The 16,212-nt window shown below is 34.5% G+C and overlaps 1 protein-coding gene across 1 annotated transcript in view; it reads left to right on the top strand.

Moving 5' to 3' along the window:
* The first annotated feature begins 539 nt into the window (after positions 1–539).
* The window catches only part of LOC143347749 (uncharacterized), a 318,634-nt gene continuing 302,961 nt past the window's right edge, over positions 540–16,212 (top strand). The window contains exon 1 of the mRNA XM_076777228.1: positions 540–859. The gene's annotated coding sequence lies outside the window, so the exon portion shown is untranslated. The remainder of the gene's footprint in view (positions 860–16,212) is intronic.

Below are 16,212 nucleotides of genomic sequence, written 5' to 3'. Positions count from 1 at the left end.
CACACTGCAGCTGTCTCTCTATCACTACTTCAGTGAATAGTTTCTCAACTGACCACTATCCATGAGAAGAGGACGCTAAAATCACCTCTGAATTTTCAGGTCGGTATGGCAGTCAGATTGGGCCACGAAAATCCACAAGTTGGAAAGTCACGATTCAAATTCTATAAGCCAATTCCATAATTCACTTACAATTTCAATTACAGTTAGCACTGCAGTCTTATTCCCATAATTCAATTATAATTTTTCTTATACGTGGCGCTGGGGTCTTACTTTTTCTCGATTGGTAACATCACATGCGACACGAAAATGCATTGGATAACCGGTCTATTTTGCTCGTGGTCTACGCTATTGATTTTTATTTCTCGATAATTCGATACCATTGTTTCTTATAATACCGACGGTAGATAAGACCTTGATTTGTATGATCGAAAGAGCGGTGTCGCTGAACGAAAGCCGCCAGGCGCAGGAGCCGAAGGCAAGATTGTCCTATGGGTTGCCAGTCGACAGGAGTTTAGTCGGTGTCAGTCCCGAAACGCGTTCACGTCTGGACATCCTGCGGGACCCCATATCGAAAATGGCAACAGATATGTACATTTGATAGAGCAGTTCATTCGAGGGAAAAATCGTTTTTGTCAGAACAGGGCCGGACGGCATGAGCGACTGAAGTACGCGACATGTACGGATAGTTTAGGGATCGGTCGTTGCCAGTCGTTCGTTTGAAATTCCGTATCGGTGGCAGCTGGGGTGTGATATTATTTTCCGTTTAAGTAATTTTCTAACCAGCCAGAATAGACGCGGTGCGTGGGAAGTTAAGCATTCTCGATGGCACACCCGTGACGAATGGTCCCCCAGGATAAAGGTAAGCGATACATATGTCGGTTTTTAACGAGCTACTCAAACTGACAGCGCGAGTACATATCTCATTCATGAAATTTCACACTGTTCGTATCGTCGCGGTAATCAAGTTGTAAGTACGGATTATCCTGGACCGATATAAAAAATCTAATCGAATTATGTCTCATAGGATATTGCGAATAATTCAATAATGCAACAGAAAGTTAACTTTCTACAATCGTTGAAAAAGTCTGGATTTCGAGCGAGAAACTTTTACGATTTTCTATAAGTTTAACAATTTTTTGCGAGAAAGTAGGGATCCTTAGTAGCCAGGAATGTATTTTTAGACCATTTTTTGTGAATCGTTTAAACATAGATACACACGATCGATGTTTCATTTCTTCCGAATTCCAATCGTAAAATAACGAAATTTTAATTTACGCAATTCTCGCGACTTTCATCGACGTTTATCAATAGAATCGAACCGAAGTACGACGTTAAGCACGCTTTGATTTGCCCGCCTCGCTATTAAATTCCTCGCGGACATTGACTCAGTGATTGCACGTTATCGCTTTGGAAGATTAGATCTAACGGTTCAAATTAATTTGCAGATTGAGATCTGTCATACCGGTAACTTAAATTGCAAACTCTATAGTCAGCGTCGAGGGCTCGTCTCAATTAAGTATTCGTCATGATGCCTTTAACATCGAATCGAAAGTATCTGGCGATTAAAATTAAAATAATTTTATAACAATTGTAATCGTATTAAATTTTGAGCAACTTTTAGCAACGACGGAATCTTAATTTTACTTTCCACGACGAAGAGCAATCTCGTCAAGGGAGGTTTCTATTCTTTTACCGGTTAAAAAAATTGAATTTCGATTCCACGTGCATTTTCGAATATATAATTTAAATTTGATTTAGAAGTTCGCGAAATTAGCCGAGTTATGAGGGGGAGACTTATCTTTTGCGACCCTTGGGACACACCTGCTTATTAGCCAGTTGGGTCAAGAAAGGAGTGGCTTTGAATCTTTTTAATATGCCCTTTTGGCGAAGGTAGATTAGGGTGGGGATATTGGACTTAAGATAGGAGGTATAAACTCACTAACAAGGGAAGGACTCGAACTGTTCGACTTTAATGTGCTTTTGCAGAATGGTAGAAGACTTCATCTCTTTTAGTGCATGTAAAATATTAGTTATAAATACTTAACTGTTTTTAAGATATAAATAATTAAAGTGGGACAATTAGAAGTTAGCTCTGTATAATCTCAACTATTTATGGGATGTCTCACAAAATTTAAGAGTTCTCCATAAAAAGAAATCTAAAGGTGTCAGATCTGGATATTTTGGGAACCATTTTAAATGTTCACATGTGTCTATTATTTCACATGGAACATCACTAAACAGTTTACAACGTAGAACTGACATTGCTCAATAAGAATAGGAATAGATGTAATCACTTTGATACTAAATGGCAACAAGATACTAGAAGAAACATTTCTAAATATAATATTATGAAATATTGAAACATTTATTCCCGAAAATAATATAAATATTGATGATAAAAGAATTATAAAATTTTATCCTGTCTAATTTTTTTCTAATCACAACAGTTTTAGAAGTAATCGTTGGCTACTAATAAAGTGAATACCCTGAATATAGGAACGAAAGGGTCTGTCGAGCGCTTGCGAGAAGCTAAATTGAGCGTAGCCCTCTGGTGGCGAGTATGGAAAGTGTACATTAAACTAATTAATGGGATATCGATTTGAGCATTTATTAAATATAGTTTCTTCGCTAATCTATCTAATTGTAACACACCAAAAGAGATCACTCTCATTCTGCAAAAACAGATTAAAATTTCTAATGTGTAAAACGAACTTCTACATCCCACGATAGACTTTCCTCAATTCAAAAACTTATTCGAGTTATTTTTGTATCATCGCTGGATGATTCCATCGCCTAATATTAATATTATTTTCAACAATTTGGTTGTTTCGGTAGTAAATCGTTTCTTACGTCAACAGTTTGTTTCGTTTATTTTACCAGCGGGGTGGGATCGTTTCGGTTTTCGTCAGAATTGCGTTACCGTGTCTGAACATCACGTTTATTATGTGCACAATTTTAGATATACTATTTCATCGTGTCGCTACCAGGAAGCTTGAACACTGACGAAACGTTTCGTAGCAATTCGCTGTTTCAAACGAAACCCTCTAGATTCATTTCCCCGGGACGTATGCCAGAAAGTTTCGCGCGAGGATTCTTTTAAAATTCAAGACAAGCCAGAGATGAAATCCGAATATAGTAGAAATAGCTGCGTTACGAGATGCGACCTGGAAAGGCTCGAAAATTTATGAATCCGCGTCCGGTGTAATTTGCTTAAAACCTGAATAAGGGATATAATTTATGATAGGTGGATTATTATCCCATTTTCGTTCGGTATTATGCAGGAATTTGTGGGACAAGGTTTTCGAAGGTTGCTTCTATCACGCTAATTGTACGAACCTAACCAGAGGTTGCATATTGTTTAACAATGAATATTTTAAAAAGAAAAAGTTTCAACTTTTCTGACAGGAAAATTAATATTACTGCATTACTTAGACTCTTCTAATTATTTACAAAATTTCCATAGTAAAGAGAATTTATAATCATTTTCATGATTTGTTGAATCTCAAGTTGCCCAAACTGTGTTGTAATTGTACAATGAGAACAATGAAATGAAGAAAAAGAAGTGTTATAGTCGTTGTGTCAGAGACACTTGATCAGATAAATATTATCAAAGACATTGCGAAAGGTATCGATGTCTAACTTATCTTATGTTTATCTAATATAATCTTTATCTGCGTGAGAACGGTAGTCACTTTGAGAATTTATTATTATTTATTCCTGTTAGTAATGCTACACGTCAATAGCTTTGAACCACTTCCTTTAGTCTTCAATCTTTTGTGTTTCAAAACATTTTCGATATTTCGTTCCAGCTGGTCTGCATACTTTTGCTTGCATTTCAAATAATTTCAGTGAAAATAATTCGTATAATATAAAAACTGTTTTTCGGAGAAAAGGACGTATGGATGTTTGTTTATAGGAGTCTATTTTCTTATTGTTAGTGAGTTGAATCCACATGTTTTAGAGCACCCTGTGTATACGTAGATCAATATACTCTAGAAATATGTGAAAACGTACCTCTTAAAAGAACTATCTCTGTTAGGAGCTCTCTGTATACAGTGAAGTCTCGTGTTTTCTTCTTGTTTGTCTTATTTAATCGTACATCAGGCCTTGTATATTTTTCTATCGCGCGTAAACTTTAATTTGGTGGTATTGATTAGCGAATCAGTGATGAATACGACTGTAGGATAATGTGAGATCGTCTTCTGAAATTGCAAATGCCGTCTATCTTGTCGCATGTGGAGCGTTGGACTGTGATGCGTATAGGATGTAGGAAAATTGCACTCAGGGGAGTTGCATATTAGACGAGGTCACTGATTCCAATCGCTGTTCGCGACTAAGGTCCAGCAAATAAAAGAATTTACATGGAAGGCTCGACGAAAGTGGAGTCAACCCTGTCTCAACGAATTTTAAATTTGATGATAACATTAAATAAAAGTGTAAAAGTAATGTCTATGTATAAATTGTTACGATTTCTTCTAAGTTTAGTTTTTAGTTTTATTCTTTTATTCTCTTGAATTCTATCTTTCTTCTATTCGACAAGTATATCCCAACGAATTCTAAACTTGATCGTGAGATTAAATAAAAGTGTAAAAGTAATGTCTATGTATAAATTGTTACGGTTTATATTTCTTCTGAGTTTAGTTTTCAGTTTTGCTCTCTTATTTTCTTGAGTTCTTTCTTTTATTCGACAAGTACGATTTTTTGAATTGCCATTGTAATATATAGGTTGTGAAAGTGATCTGTGTTTGAAAACGATGAATACAATTGCTATCTTTTATTTTATGTACAAGTTCTATTATAAAGGTTTCGTCTACCTATTAATATAAGTTTTCATCTTTTGCAAGCCTCGTAGAAGAACTGGATTTAAATGTATCGTAAATTATTCGAGTAAAACATTATAATTGTTTGAAAGATTCAATATCATTACATATTGCATACATAGGTAAATAGATAGAAGTAGTAGGAAAGAATAATAACAATAACGATGGTGATAATGATAAATATTATTAAGAAAGTTGAATGAAATCAGTGGCAAAGTTGGTTAATAGTGATGAATCGTAAAATGCTTCCAATATTTCGCTATCGTTGGGAAAATGAAAGAATCTACTAGGGAAACCTCTTGTGGGTTACCCTGTTGAGGTAAACTCTTTCATTTCTTCCTGCACTCAGCCGACAGATCGGATGCTCAGAGGTCGCTAGCATTGAACGAATGTAGTGATGGATTCGAGTGCATCGCAACGATCCTTAGTTCGTACAAGTATTATTTTTCAGAACGATTACTTATTCAGAATATTCATGAAACATTGACACAGTACTTAAAAACATCTCTTCAACATATTTTAAATTGGTTAATAATACACATAGTTATGATTGTTAATATCATTCAATGTTTTAAATAGTACTGATGTTATCGTTTAATATAGAAACAAGCAGTTAAAAAAAATTTAATTAAAAATTATTTTTGGTTACAATTCTATAGACAATCGCTAGAAGAATATTTTATTTAGTATTCTTCCCGCCAAAAAATATTATCATCACTATTATCATTTTGTTTTTTTTAAATTTTTGACTTCTGGGCGTATTTATTCTCTACAAAAATCGTATTTTGTTGAAAATAGTAAATACTGTGAACATTTTTATTCAGCTGAACTCGCGGAAAGTAATTTTAAAGAAAGTGCTACTACGAAAGATCTATCGCGTACCGTGAAGCTTTCATCTCTGTACTGTAATATAACGAAAGCACGGTACATAACGTACACGAGACACGTTATTAGCTATTCAGAAAAATGAGAAGACATTATCGAATATTGAGTTCCGAAGATAGGAAACTGAAAAGCTATTCTGCTTTTTCTCCTATTCCTTAGATTGCTGAGTAATATCTGTCCTGCTTTTCCCATGTATCGACGAGAGGCTGTGTTATTTCTGTTGAGAAGTTCAAATTTGAAGGAAGCAAAGCTGACATCTCTCGCGTGACCTTAAAATTAATATACAGGGTAGTCTATGCAAGTTGTGCACCTTTTTAAAGTATGCGTTGCTAAAAAAAAATTTTGTATAAAAAAGTCGCATGGTTGGAAGGTCGACTTTTGTTTTTTTAAATAGAATATTAAATTCCGAGTAAAAAAGTGTTGATCTGTATTGGCCCTAAACCTAATAACTGATGAGCAATTTCACTTTATTTCTTGACAATTTTCACTGTGATAAAGTTGAGTCTCCAATTTGATATTACGCGAAGAAAATTTTCAAGTATCATTCAGTATATCATCATCACTATATATAAGAAAAAATCACGTGTGCAAATAAAAAATTAGGAATAAAAGAAATTGACAAGAGACAAACACTACTTATACTTTTGGATAACCCTGTATACCATATTAAAGCATAATAAAAATTGAATTACGTTAAAAACAAAAATCCACGCGATACACTCGATTCCTCTGCTACTTTCATCGAATGTTATCTGACTCTGAGTGCTGATGTAGATTGAAAAAGCTTAGGGCTTAGCTGAAACAAGTTGAGCACCAAATAGAAGTTGTAGGAATTAAGCCGTATTATTTATAGAACCTCGATTATTACGGAACAAATGTGGCTAAAATTTCATGCAATCAAGGTATATAACTAATCGAATGAAGTGGAACCCAGTTATATAGTATATCTCTACTACCAGTGGTCATTATTAGTAGTTAGTTCACTTACCAACTTCCATTTGACAAGAGAATACAACGAACGAGACCCTCACGAACTAATCGAGGTTGCAATAATCAATGTTTTACTGTAACGAGAAGTAATAAGGGCGATCGAGAAACAGGATCTGTAAGAGAAGTTCTACGAAGTAGTGGAGAGATAACCAATTGCAAGTGACAATTTAAAAGACATTAGTACAGTGGAGCTTCAGAGAGCACCTTATTAATAAACTATCATCCATCAGAAGACCCTGAACAGGACACCAATTGGTTTAAAGGCAATTTTATATTCTGAACAGTTACAAAATTTATATTCTGAAGAATTATAAAGGCTTGCATAAAGATAGAGTGTTCTACTGACGAGAATAATAATAGAAACGAGTTGTAATTATTTGTACTTTTTAATTTGTTTCTACAGACTATTTATTATTATTGGATATTATTTATATTTTGGAGAGTTACAAAACTTATATTCTGAAGAATTATAAAGGCTTGCATAAAGATAGAGTGGTCAGCTAACAAGAATTCAAATTGGAATAATAATAGAAACGATTTGTTATTATTTGTACTTTTTAATTCGCTTCTGAAGACGTTAATTTATCTTTTATTCTATAATCAGCCATCGTGTCTTGAGTATTTCCTCCTAAAAGAATCTGTATAAATCCTTGTGAACGACGAATCAATTCTTTTTCGATCCTTTCAGGCTCGTGACTTATATGCATTTCTCTGTACAAAACTTAGCAGCCATCCTCCTTTTTGTTCATCAAATTACGCAATTTACATTCATTTGAGAGAAATCTATAACCACACCCCAATCTTCTGAAAGAGGTAGTTACAGTTTCAATTCGTTCGATCGAATATAGGTCTAAGGAAAGTAGTAATGCCTGTACTAATGAATAAAGAGTGCCTCCAGTAGTTGGAAAGGAAAAAAGAGATACGTATTTTGCTGTATGAACAAGTTGTACTTTTCACTGAAGAAAGTTTAATACATTATGTATTTTCAATTTAAAATGAATTGTAGAAGGAAGAATCGAAGAATATTTATAGTTCATCATTCCACACCATCGTATTTATTATTCTATTTCATAAAACAAAGCTTCAGTGTTTTAACTTGACGAAGACATTATATTCGTTCGTGCAAAAATACATTGCAATTCCAAAAGGACAATCTAAAATAAATGTTGAACTCACTCGAGTTAAAGTTTCATTTTGACATCGGGGGTACAAAATATTCTCACAATCAAAAGCATCGTTAAAAGTTTCGTTTCCGTGTCTATTTTGTGTACAACGAAGAGTTTTCCAATCTACAGAGAACTAAGGAACAGTGTGTAGAAGGAAATTACACTCGTACTGATTGAAATCGTCAAAGCACTTTGGCTGGAACGTTTACATTGGAAAGCTGAATGTTTCTAAAAAAAATGTTTGCCATTGTTGCCCGTTTATTCTTGCTCGTGAAATGCAATGTACAGGTCTGATACCTTTGCAATTATTGTAACAAGTGATTTGTAAAACAAACCCATAGGATTAGATTTCTTTAAAGGTAGTGTTGAACTCGATATTTTTGAACTTGATAGTTTTGTCAATCGAGTCTGATACTAACGAATTGTAAATGAAACTTAATTACGTGTATCTGTTAATCGCTGTTTCAAAGGAAAACTGAGAGATCGTAATAAAATTTAAAAGATATGCCCCAAAATCAAATAAATAATTAATATGTAACCAAAATGTAGAACAGTTATATAAGGTAATGCTTATAACAGTATACATACGCTAGAAAATATTTCATAATCGATTAATTAAGAGTTGCCAATTAATTTCTGACAGAGCATTATTTAGTTAAATATTAAAGAAATACTCTTACAATATTTATACTCTTACAATTATAGAATAACATTTATTTTCTCAATTAAAATGTTTTCAATCGCTTATTTTAGAGAATGTTCTGTTGAAAGGTAAACGAGTTCAACGACCTATAATTTGAAGTTAATTAAATTGTTTTCTATTAGTAACTTAATATCTCAAGGAATATTAGTTTTAAAATAGGTGCAACTCGATGCTTTTATTTTCAAAATTTATTGTTCTATCGAATTCAATTCTGGGTGTTTCTTTTAGAAAATCAAAGTTGACGTCTGAAAGAATTCATACATCTCCTAATGACTGCATCGAAATTATGCAACTTTTATACGTACTTAATATTGCTTCGTGCAATAAGTAATCTACAAGCTGTTCAAAGTGTGTATGTTAGGTGCCTCGCCTTATATGTAAATCTACAGTCATCAAAGGTCATTTTGTGGAACCAGAAGTTAGATTATGACAAATCGTGCTTTTTAATGTCCCTCCATTCCTACTGAATATAGGTAGCTTGTTTTAGTGTACATTAAAGTTTCATGCTGCATTTTTCTGGATACTTTGTACCATTTAACCGTTTTCAACAACTGTTCCTGTTTATATAAACAACAGTAATATGCATATCTGATCTAATAAAAACCATGTCCGTGGCTCTTGATTATTCTTAATTATTCTTACTTAATTATAGTACTATATTTGAATAATACAGTTTGCTAGATATTTAAAAAAAAATACCTGTTCATTTAACCCTTAAGTGGCCTCCGTAAGTTTAAAATAATGATTCTTTAATACATACGAATGTAATTATGTGAAAATTTATGTAAAATTTATGTATTTAATCCATTTATTGTTTTTTAAATGTTTCAAAAGGAAAGTTGATTTCCATTTACCAATTTGATAAGAATCAACATTAAGTAAAATAATTCAGTTGAAATTGAGAGTCCACTTAAGGATTAAATAACTTGAGATGGTCTAATATTTGAATTTCCATAGTTTGCATAAAGGAAAGGAAGGGTAAAATCCTTAAAACATATAATTAACATATAAGTTTTTAACTCATTACATTATAGTCATTCTCACGTTCTATGTAAACAATGAAGTTGTTCAAACAATCGAATAGATCGAATTTTCTCAAGTTCGACAAACATTTGACTTGATTTGAATGTCCAATGCTTGAGTATTACAATCTCTCTCAGCGACGAGTCATTCTAGATTTACAGAGTAAAAGATTTACAGTGGGTGTAAAAAGTACTCTTACAGTGACTAATTACGACTAAAATGCTGAATAGTAATGTTTATCAATATTTTTAAAAAATTTTTTAATTTTGTCGAAAAATTTCACACCTCGAATTTTTTTCTAGAAAATGGGTAGGATTTCAGTGGTATGTCTATTGACCAAAAATGATTATAATCGACCCTTGCAACTAAAAATAATTTTTTTAGAGCGATTTGAAACACGTGAAATTTCAGGGGAATCATTCATTCATGATCAGACGTTATATTTTCGGTAATGAATTTTTTTCTCGAAATCGGATAGGATTTCAAGAGTATGTGTATTCACCAAAAATGATTGTAATTAACCCCCACAATCAAAAATAATTTTTTCAGAATAATTTGAAATTTTTTAACAACTTTTTAACGAAGCCTCCATTAACAAATTGATATTCTTGATTTTCGTATTATTTTAGCCTCTAGAATCTTGCATTAAAATTTTTCCCAGGGGTAGCCTAACACCCTGTATATTATAAGCAGATAAATTAAGATATTAAAGACTTGAGTAAGACCTTTACCTGTTACGATACCTCTAAAAAAGGCTTTCTAGAAATGGCGACACTAGCTGCTTGTATTTCTATCAATTCACTTGTTCCGGGAGCTGAAACGTGTAAACTTTGACACCTACTCGAGTTTACGACCTCGCTATATCGTGGCCCGGACTATACTTAACTAACTCCCGACATGAGGAGACTTTTGAAGCTCTTAAAAATGCTCAAGTTTGAGAGTTTTTTTTGATGAGAAAACGATAAAGCTGAACTGTTTGAAACGTTGCATAGTAAACTCGTGTAGGTGTCAAAGTTTACACATTTCAGCTCCCGGAACAAGTGAATAGTGTCTCCATTTTTAAAAAGCCATTTTTAGAGGTACCGTTAGAGGTAAAGGTCTTACTCAAGTCTTTAATATCTTAATTTACCTGCCTATAATATATGCATGTAGAAAATGAAAGAAGCTAGTGCAGTTACGGACACAGAAAGACATTCAGAAAGGCACCCTCAATCAAGATGTTATGTACGGTCCTAAGTACCCCAGCAGTAGTCGGTCCCAACCCTCAAGAGTTTAGTTTACGACCTCGCTATATCGTGGCTCCGACTATACTATTTATGCGTTCAAGAATATGCAGGAATAACAATTATTTGAAGCAAAAATTCAAATATAGTTTTATTTATTTGGGGCGTGAGTAGGGCTTGGACCTCAAATTTTGTTGAATATTAAAAATTGACAGAGTCGGTTAAAAGTAAAGGTGTATTATTATTCAACATTATAGTCGTAATTAGCCACCGTACGAATACTTTTTACATCCACTGTAGTAATGTTTCGGTCCCATAACTGACCCGATCATACTTGAAGAAAATCTCATTCGGATCGAGACAATCGTCGAGTAAAGTTTCGCGAGCTACGGAACGGCAGCCAACAGAGAATCTCTTTTGTCCTTTAGAAAACGCTTTCAAACCGTACTTCTGGTACACTTAACAGTTTAATCCCTGGCAAGCACTCGAACGCGCAGGACTGAAAAGTGCTCCCGGATTCCGCCATTAGACAATAGGGGCTCCCGGGTGCTCATTAATGTTGTTTCCCGGATCACGTTACGTCCACCGTGAAAAAAGCTTTCCCCGTTCGCTTTTATATCGCGCGGAGAGCGCCGGCTTCGTAAGCCCGGAGCTGGCTCAAAGGGTATCGGCTCGTTAAAAGGGACCAAAGCAACACGATCGCGGAATTCCAGGCCAACTTCCCTGTAACGGGTTAGAAATTCTTCCGCGGACGCAACGCGGCGCGACGCAACCGTGAAATCCTGTCGTGGACGACGCGTAAATGCAAGGAGGCGCAGACCTGCGATCGGCGCTATCGGGAATTTCACAATTTCCGGGCGAATCCAATAATTTCCTCGTTTGAAACGTGTTCATTCGCGAACGAGAACCGGTTACGTCCGGAGAATTCGCTGAATCTAACGATGATTAAATGAATTTGAATTGCACCGCGTGCACCTGCACGCGTAACTCGCGCACGACCCGAGGGGGAATTAGTTGAGAAAAATTACCAGACACGGATTCGTGGGATCCAATTGTGGAAAGAACTGGGGAATAGAGTGAAAATTGGCGGAGGAGATTGAAAAAGCCATTAGCATTGCGAAGAATATTTTTTTTCTAATTTTTTCGGAGTTTTGCGCAATTATCGATGTTTTATTGCATAGTGAGAGCTGATGGAAATATTACCTTCGAGTTCAAAGGTTAAATGGAAATTAAGAATTTTTGTCTATCGTGGCTTTAGAGACGAAAACGTGGCCCGGTTATATGTAAGTGTAAATAAACATGTTCGCACAATTGGTCAGTTTGTCGATATTATCGTTCGCGATAAGTTACTCGAAACAAGAGAAAATTCATATAATTCTGATTTGACTAAAATTTTGTTGACTGTGCGGGTTTGTTAGGGACTTTAAAAGATTTTTTCATCGACGCAATTTGTTTCTTTAATATAAAGAATTTTATATATTCATAAAACTGTAATAAAACGGTTACAATAAAAATTCAATGGTTTTTATGTTTCCTAAGGAGATACCATTACACTGATAAAATGTTTTCTTTAAATAAAAATTTCTCCATACCGGTGTTTAAATCAATTGGAATTTATGCTTTGGTTTTTCCAAAAAAACATTGGAAAACCCAGTTCTAGGAATACAATAATATTGCCCGATATTAATTAAAAACATCTTTTCAAGACATCTTTTTTCTAAAAACAGCACGAACTAGGATAATTGCGATATATGCAATACTTTTTCTTTTATTAATAAAAAGGCAACCGAATATATGAAAATATTCAGTATGTTTTCGTAAAATAGCTGCCATTTTGCCATTTTTCGTTTCTTTGAAAAGATCCTAGTTCATGCTATAACCAAACTTATCTATATTAAGAATATTTTTGGTTTTTGGATTTCGGATAACTTACTCGCAAGATATCACATACGCAGTCGGGTGCCGTTCGTAAAACCTGTTGGTCGTTGACCAATAAAAATAGCGTAATCAATAAATATTATGTGTTGCAAAAATTTGTAAATATAATTAAATATATAATAAATATATCCACAAAACCCGGAATTAATCGCTTTTTAATAGCCCGCAAAAAAAAAATCACAAAGAAACATGTATTTTTCGTGCTTACAAAGTAGAATGGCCCCTTGAGATGAATTATGTTCACCTTTAAGGACATTACTAATACACAGGGTGTGCAGAAAAATTTTAATGGGAGATTCTAGAGGCCAAAATAAGACGAAAATCAAAAATATCAATTTGTTGATCAAGGCTTCCTTAAGATGTTATTAAAAAATTAAATTAAAAAATTTAAAATCATTCTGGAAAAATTATTTTTGACTGCAGGGGTCAATTACATTTATTTTTGGTCAATACACATACCCCGAAATCCCAACCATTTTCGAGAAAAAAATTCCTAATCGAAAATGTAATGTATGGGCAGAAATGTTTCCTGAAAATTTCATGCGAATCTTTAAAATGTCATAACTTCTGAACGGATCAGAGGATTTTAATGTTCCAAACGGCAAATAACGCGTAGTTTGGTGAAGAATTTGTAGAAATTCTAAGAATATTCTAAAAGTTGTTCTTTAACCCCTTAAAGTGAGAAATACCCCTAAAAAATGGCCCAATCTTCAAACGTCCATAACTTCTACAATAGTGTACGTATCTCAATGAGTATGGAAGTAGAGCTCATGGATACCAACGAAAAAGTACTATACAAACTTTTCGTAGGACGTCAAACAAATTTATTAAAAATGAGAAACGAATTTTTAAGAAAAATCGACAGGTGGTAGGTGCTGAAATTTTTCGGAGAAAAAAAAATTTCAAATCTTTCTGGAAAAATTATTTTCGGTTGCAGGGGTCAATTACAATAATTTTTAGTCATTAAACATACCCTCGAAATCCTACCTACATTCGAGAAAAAAATTCATTACTGAAAATATGTCTGACCATAACTGTCTGGTTACACTGAAAAAAAAAATTTCAAATCGTTCTGAAAAAATTATTTTTAGTTGCAGGATTCAATTACAATCATTTTTGGTGAATACACACACCGCCGAAATCCTACGTATTTTCGAGAAAAAAATTCTTTACTGAAAATATACTATGTGGCCGGAAATGTTTCTATAACTTTTTAACGAAGCCTCCATCAACAAATTAGTATCCTTGTTTTTCGTCTTATTTTGGTCTCTAGAATCTCCCATTGAAATTTTCCCCAGAGGTGGCCGAACACCCTGTATAGAGTGTCTAAAATGTACGTATATTAAATTACATTCACGCAAGACATTCAAGAATATCAAACGTCCTGTTTTTGTGCGACACTGTAGCTTTGAACGAAAACCTGGGTAGCAGAGAAAATTACCAGTGGCTGTTCCTCGGAAGCTTTCTTTTCCGGCTGTGGCGATACTGTCTGCAAGACTGCCGATTGAAACTAAAAATAACCGATAGAAAAAACCGTGTCAACGATCAGTGCGATGAAGTACCTGAATTAACCGCAGTTTAGTGTTTACCGAGCCCTCGACAATGTCTGGCGAGCGTGGAATCGATAGCGAAACGTGCAAAAAAAGGTTCCGGAGCCAGCCTTTATCGACGAGCCTGATGAAGTGTGCACGTACATCGTCGAACGATGATCGCAAAAGCAATAGTTAGCGCGGCTGAATCGCTCTTTTCCGTCGTGTATCGGACCCACCGCGGGCATTGTGAAATCGGCCTCGCGGAGAGAATCAACTTCCTACCGTTTGCTTATCCATGCGAACCTTGTCCGTGCCCTCTGGAAATTCAATATTCCGAGCGTGCCAGCTGAAAAAACGCAGTTCCGTACGTGCGTGAAATTCGATTGATGTCTCGCGGAAGCCCTTCGGATTTTGTACGAATACATTTTGTTTAATTGCGAATATTATTCATCGTTGGACTATGATTCAGACGCTATACAGGGTGTCCCAGCATCGGTGGTACAACCGAGGTGGGGGTGATTCTACATAAACAAATAATTCGAAAATAAAAAATAAAATTTTTTCATTTGAGGTATCGTTCTCGAGAAAATCGGTTTTGAATATTCAGCGAGTACGAGTATACGTAACTATGGTTTAGATGGATGTATCTCGATACAAGTCATATGTTACTTATAAGTAGTACCAATTTCATTAGTATCAAGGTGATGTGTTGTATTACTCATTTCTGCCTATGGATTTAGAGTGAATTTAAATGAAAATAAGACATGTAATTTAGTTACTAATTTACTTTTTTAATGCAAAAGTTGTTGGAAATGCTGCCCATTGTGCTGCATACACAACTGTACTCGTCGAATTAAATTCGTATGAACGCATTCTAATGTATTCTTCAAATACTAAACGATCCTCGCTGTTAGTTGAGGAAGGCTCGTAATCTCCTCCTCGTACACTTTTGATGTAACATGACCCCATAGATAGAAATTAAGGGGTGTCAAATCTGGGGATCTTGGTGGCCAGTTTATTGGACCACCACGGCCAATCCAAACTTCGTGTAGGTCATTTAATAAATTCTTAACTTTTCAAGAAAAATGTGGTGGGGTATTCTCGATTTGTATATCTACTCATTGCGAAGGATTGATAGAAACTGTTAGTCAAAACCGAAGATAATAACATACTAAGACACCAAATGAAACTGTGACTCAGTTGTGTGAAGTGCTCAGAACGTCATGTCAACAGGAATGTACAGAAGTGAAAACATAAACAGAAGTCTGTATCGAGATCCACCTATCTGGGCCATAGTTAAGTGGTCGCGTACTCGCTGAATATTCAAAATCGATTTTCTCGAGAACAAAACCTCAAATGAACAAATTTTATTCCTTATTTTCGATTAGTTTTTTCATGTAAAATCACCCCCACCTCGGTTGTACTACAGATGCTGGGACACCTTGTATAAAGCGCGGGACAAAATGATAAGACGTTGAATATTTTTTAATGTTTTGCATGATATAATTAAATATGCGTACATTTTAGACACTCTATACAGGGTGTTCGACCACTTCTGGGAAAAATTTTAATGAGGGATTCTAGAAGCCAAAATAAGACGAAAATCAAGAATATCAATTTTTTGACTGAAGCTTCGTTAAAAGTTATTAAAAAATTAAATTAAAAAATTTCAAATCATTCTGAAAAAATTATTATTGGTTGCGGGGGTCAATTATAATCATTTTTGATGAATACACGTACCCCTGAAATCCTACCCACTTTCGAGAAAAAAATTCGAGTAGGTACTGAAGTTTTTAGACGAAATTAAAAAATTTCACATCATACTAAAAAAATTATTTTCGGTTGCAGAGACCAATTATAATCATTTTTGGTCAATAGACATACTCTCGAAATCCTAACCATTTTCGAGAAAAAAATTCCTTACCGAAAAGA

Source organism: Colletes latitarsis, chromosome 11 (assembly GCF_051014445.1).
Source record: "Colletes latitarsis isolate SP2378_abdomen chromosome 11, iyColLati1, whole genome shotgun sequence".
Taxonomy (NCBI): Eukaryota; Metazoa; Arthropoda; class Insecta; order Hymenoptera; family Colletidae; genus Colletes; species Colletes latitarsis.
The sequence above is the reverse complement of the archived record's forward strand: the minus strand, read 5'-3'. Positions and strand labels throughout refer to the sequence as shown.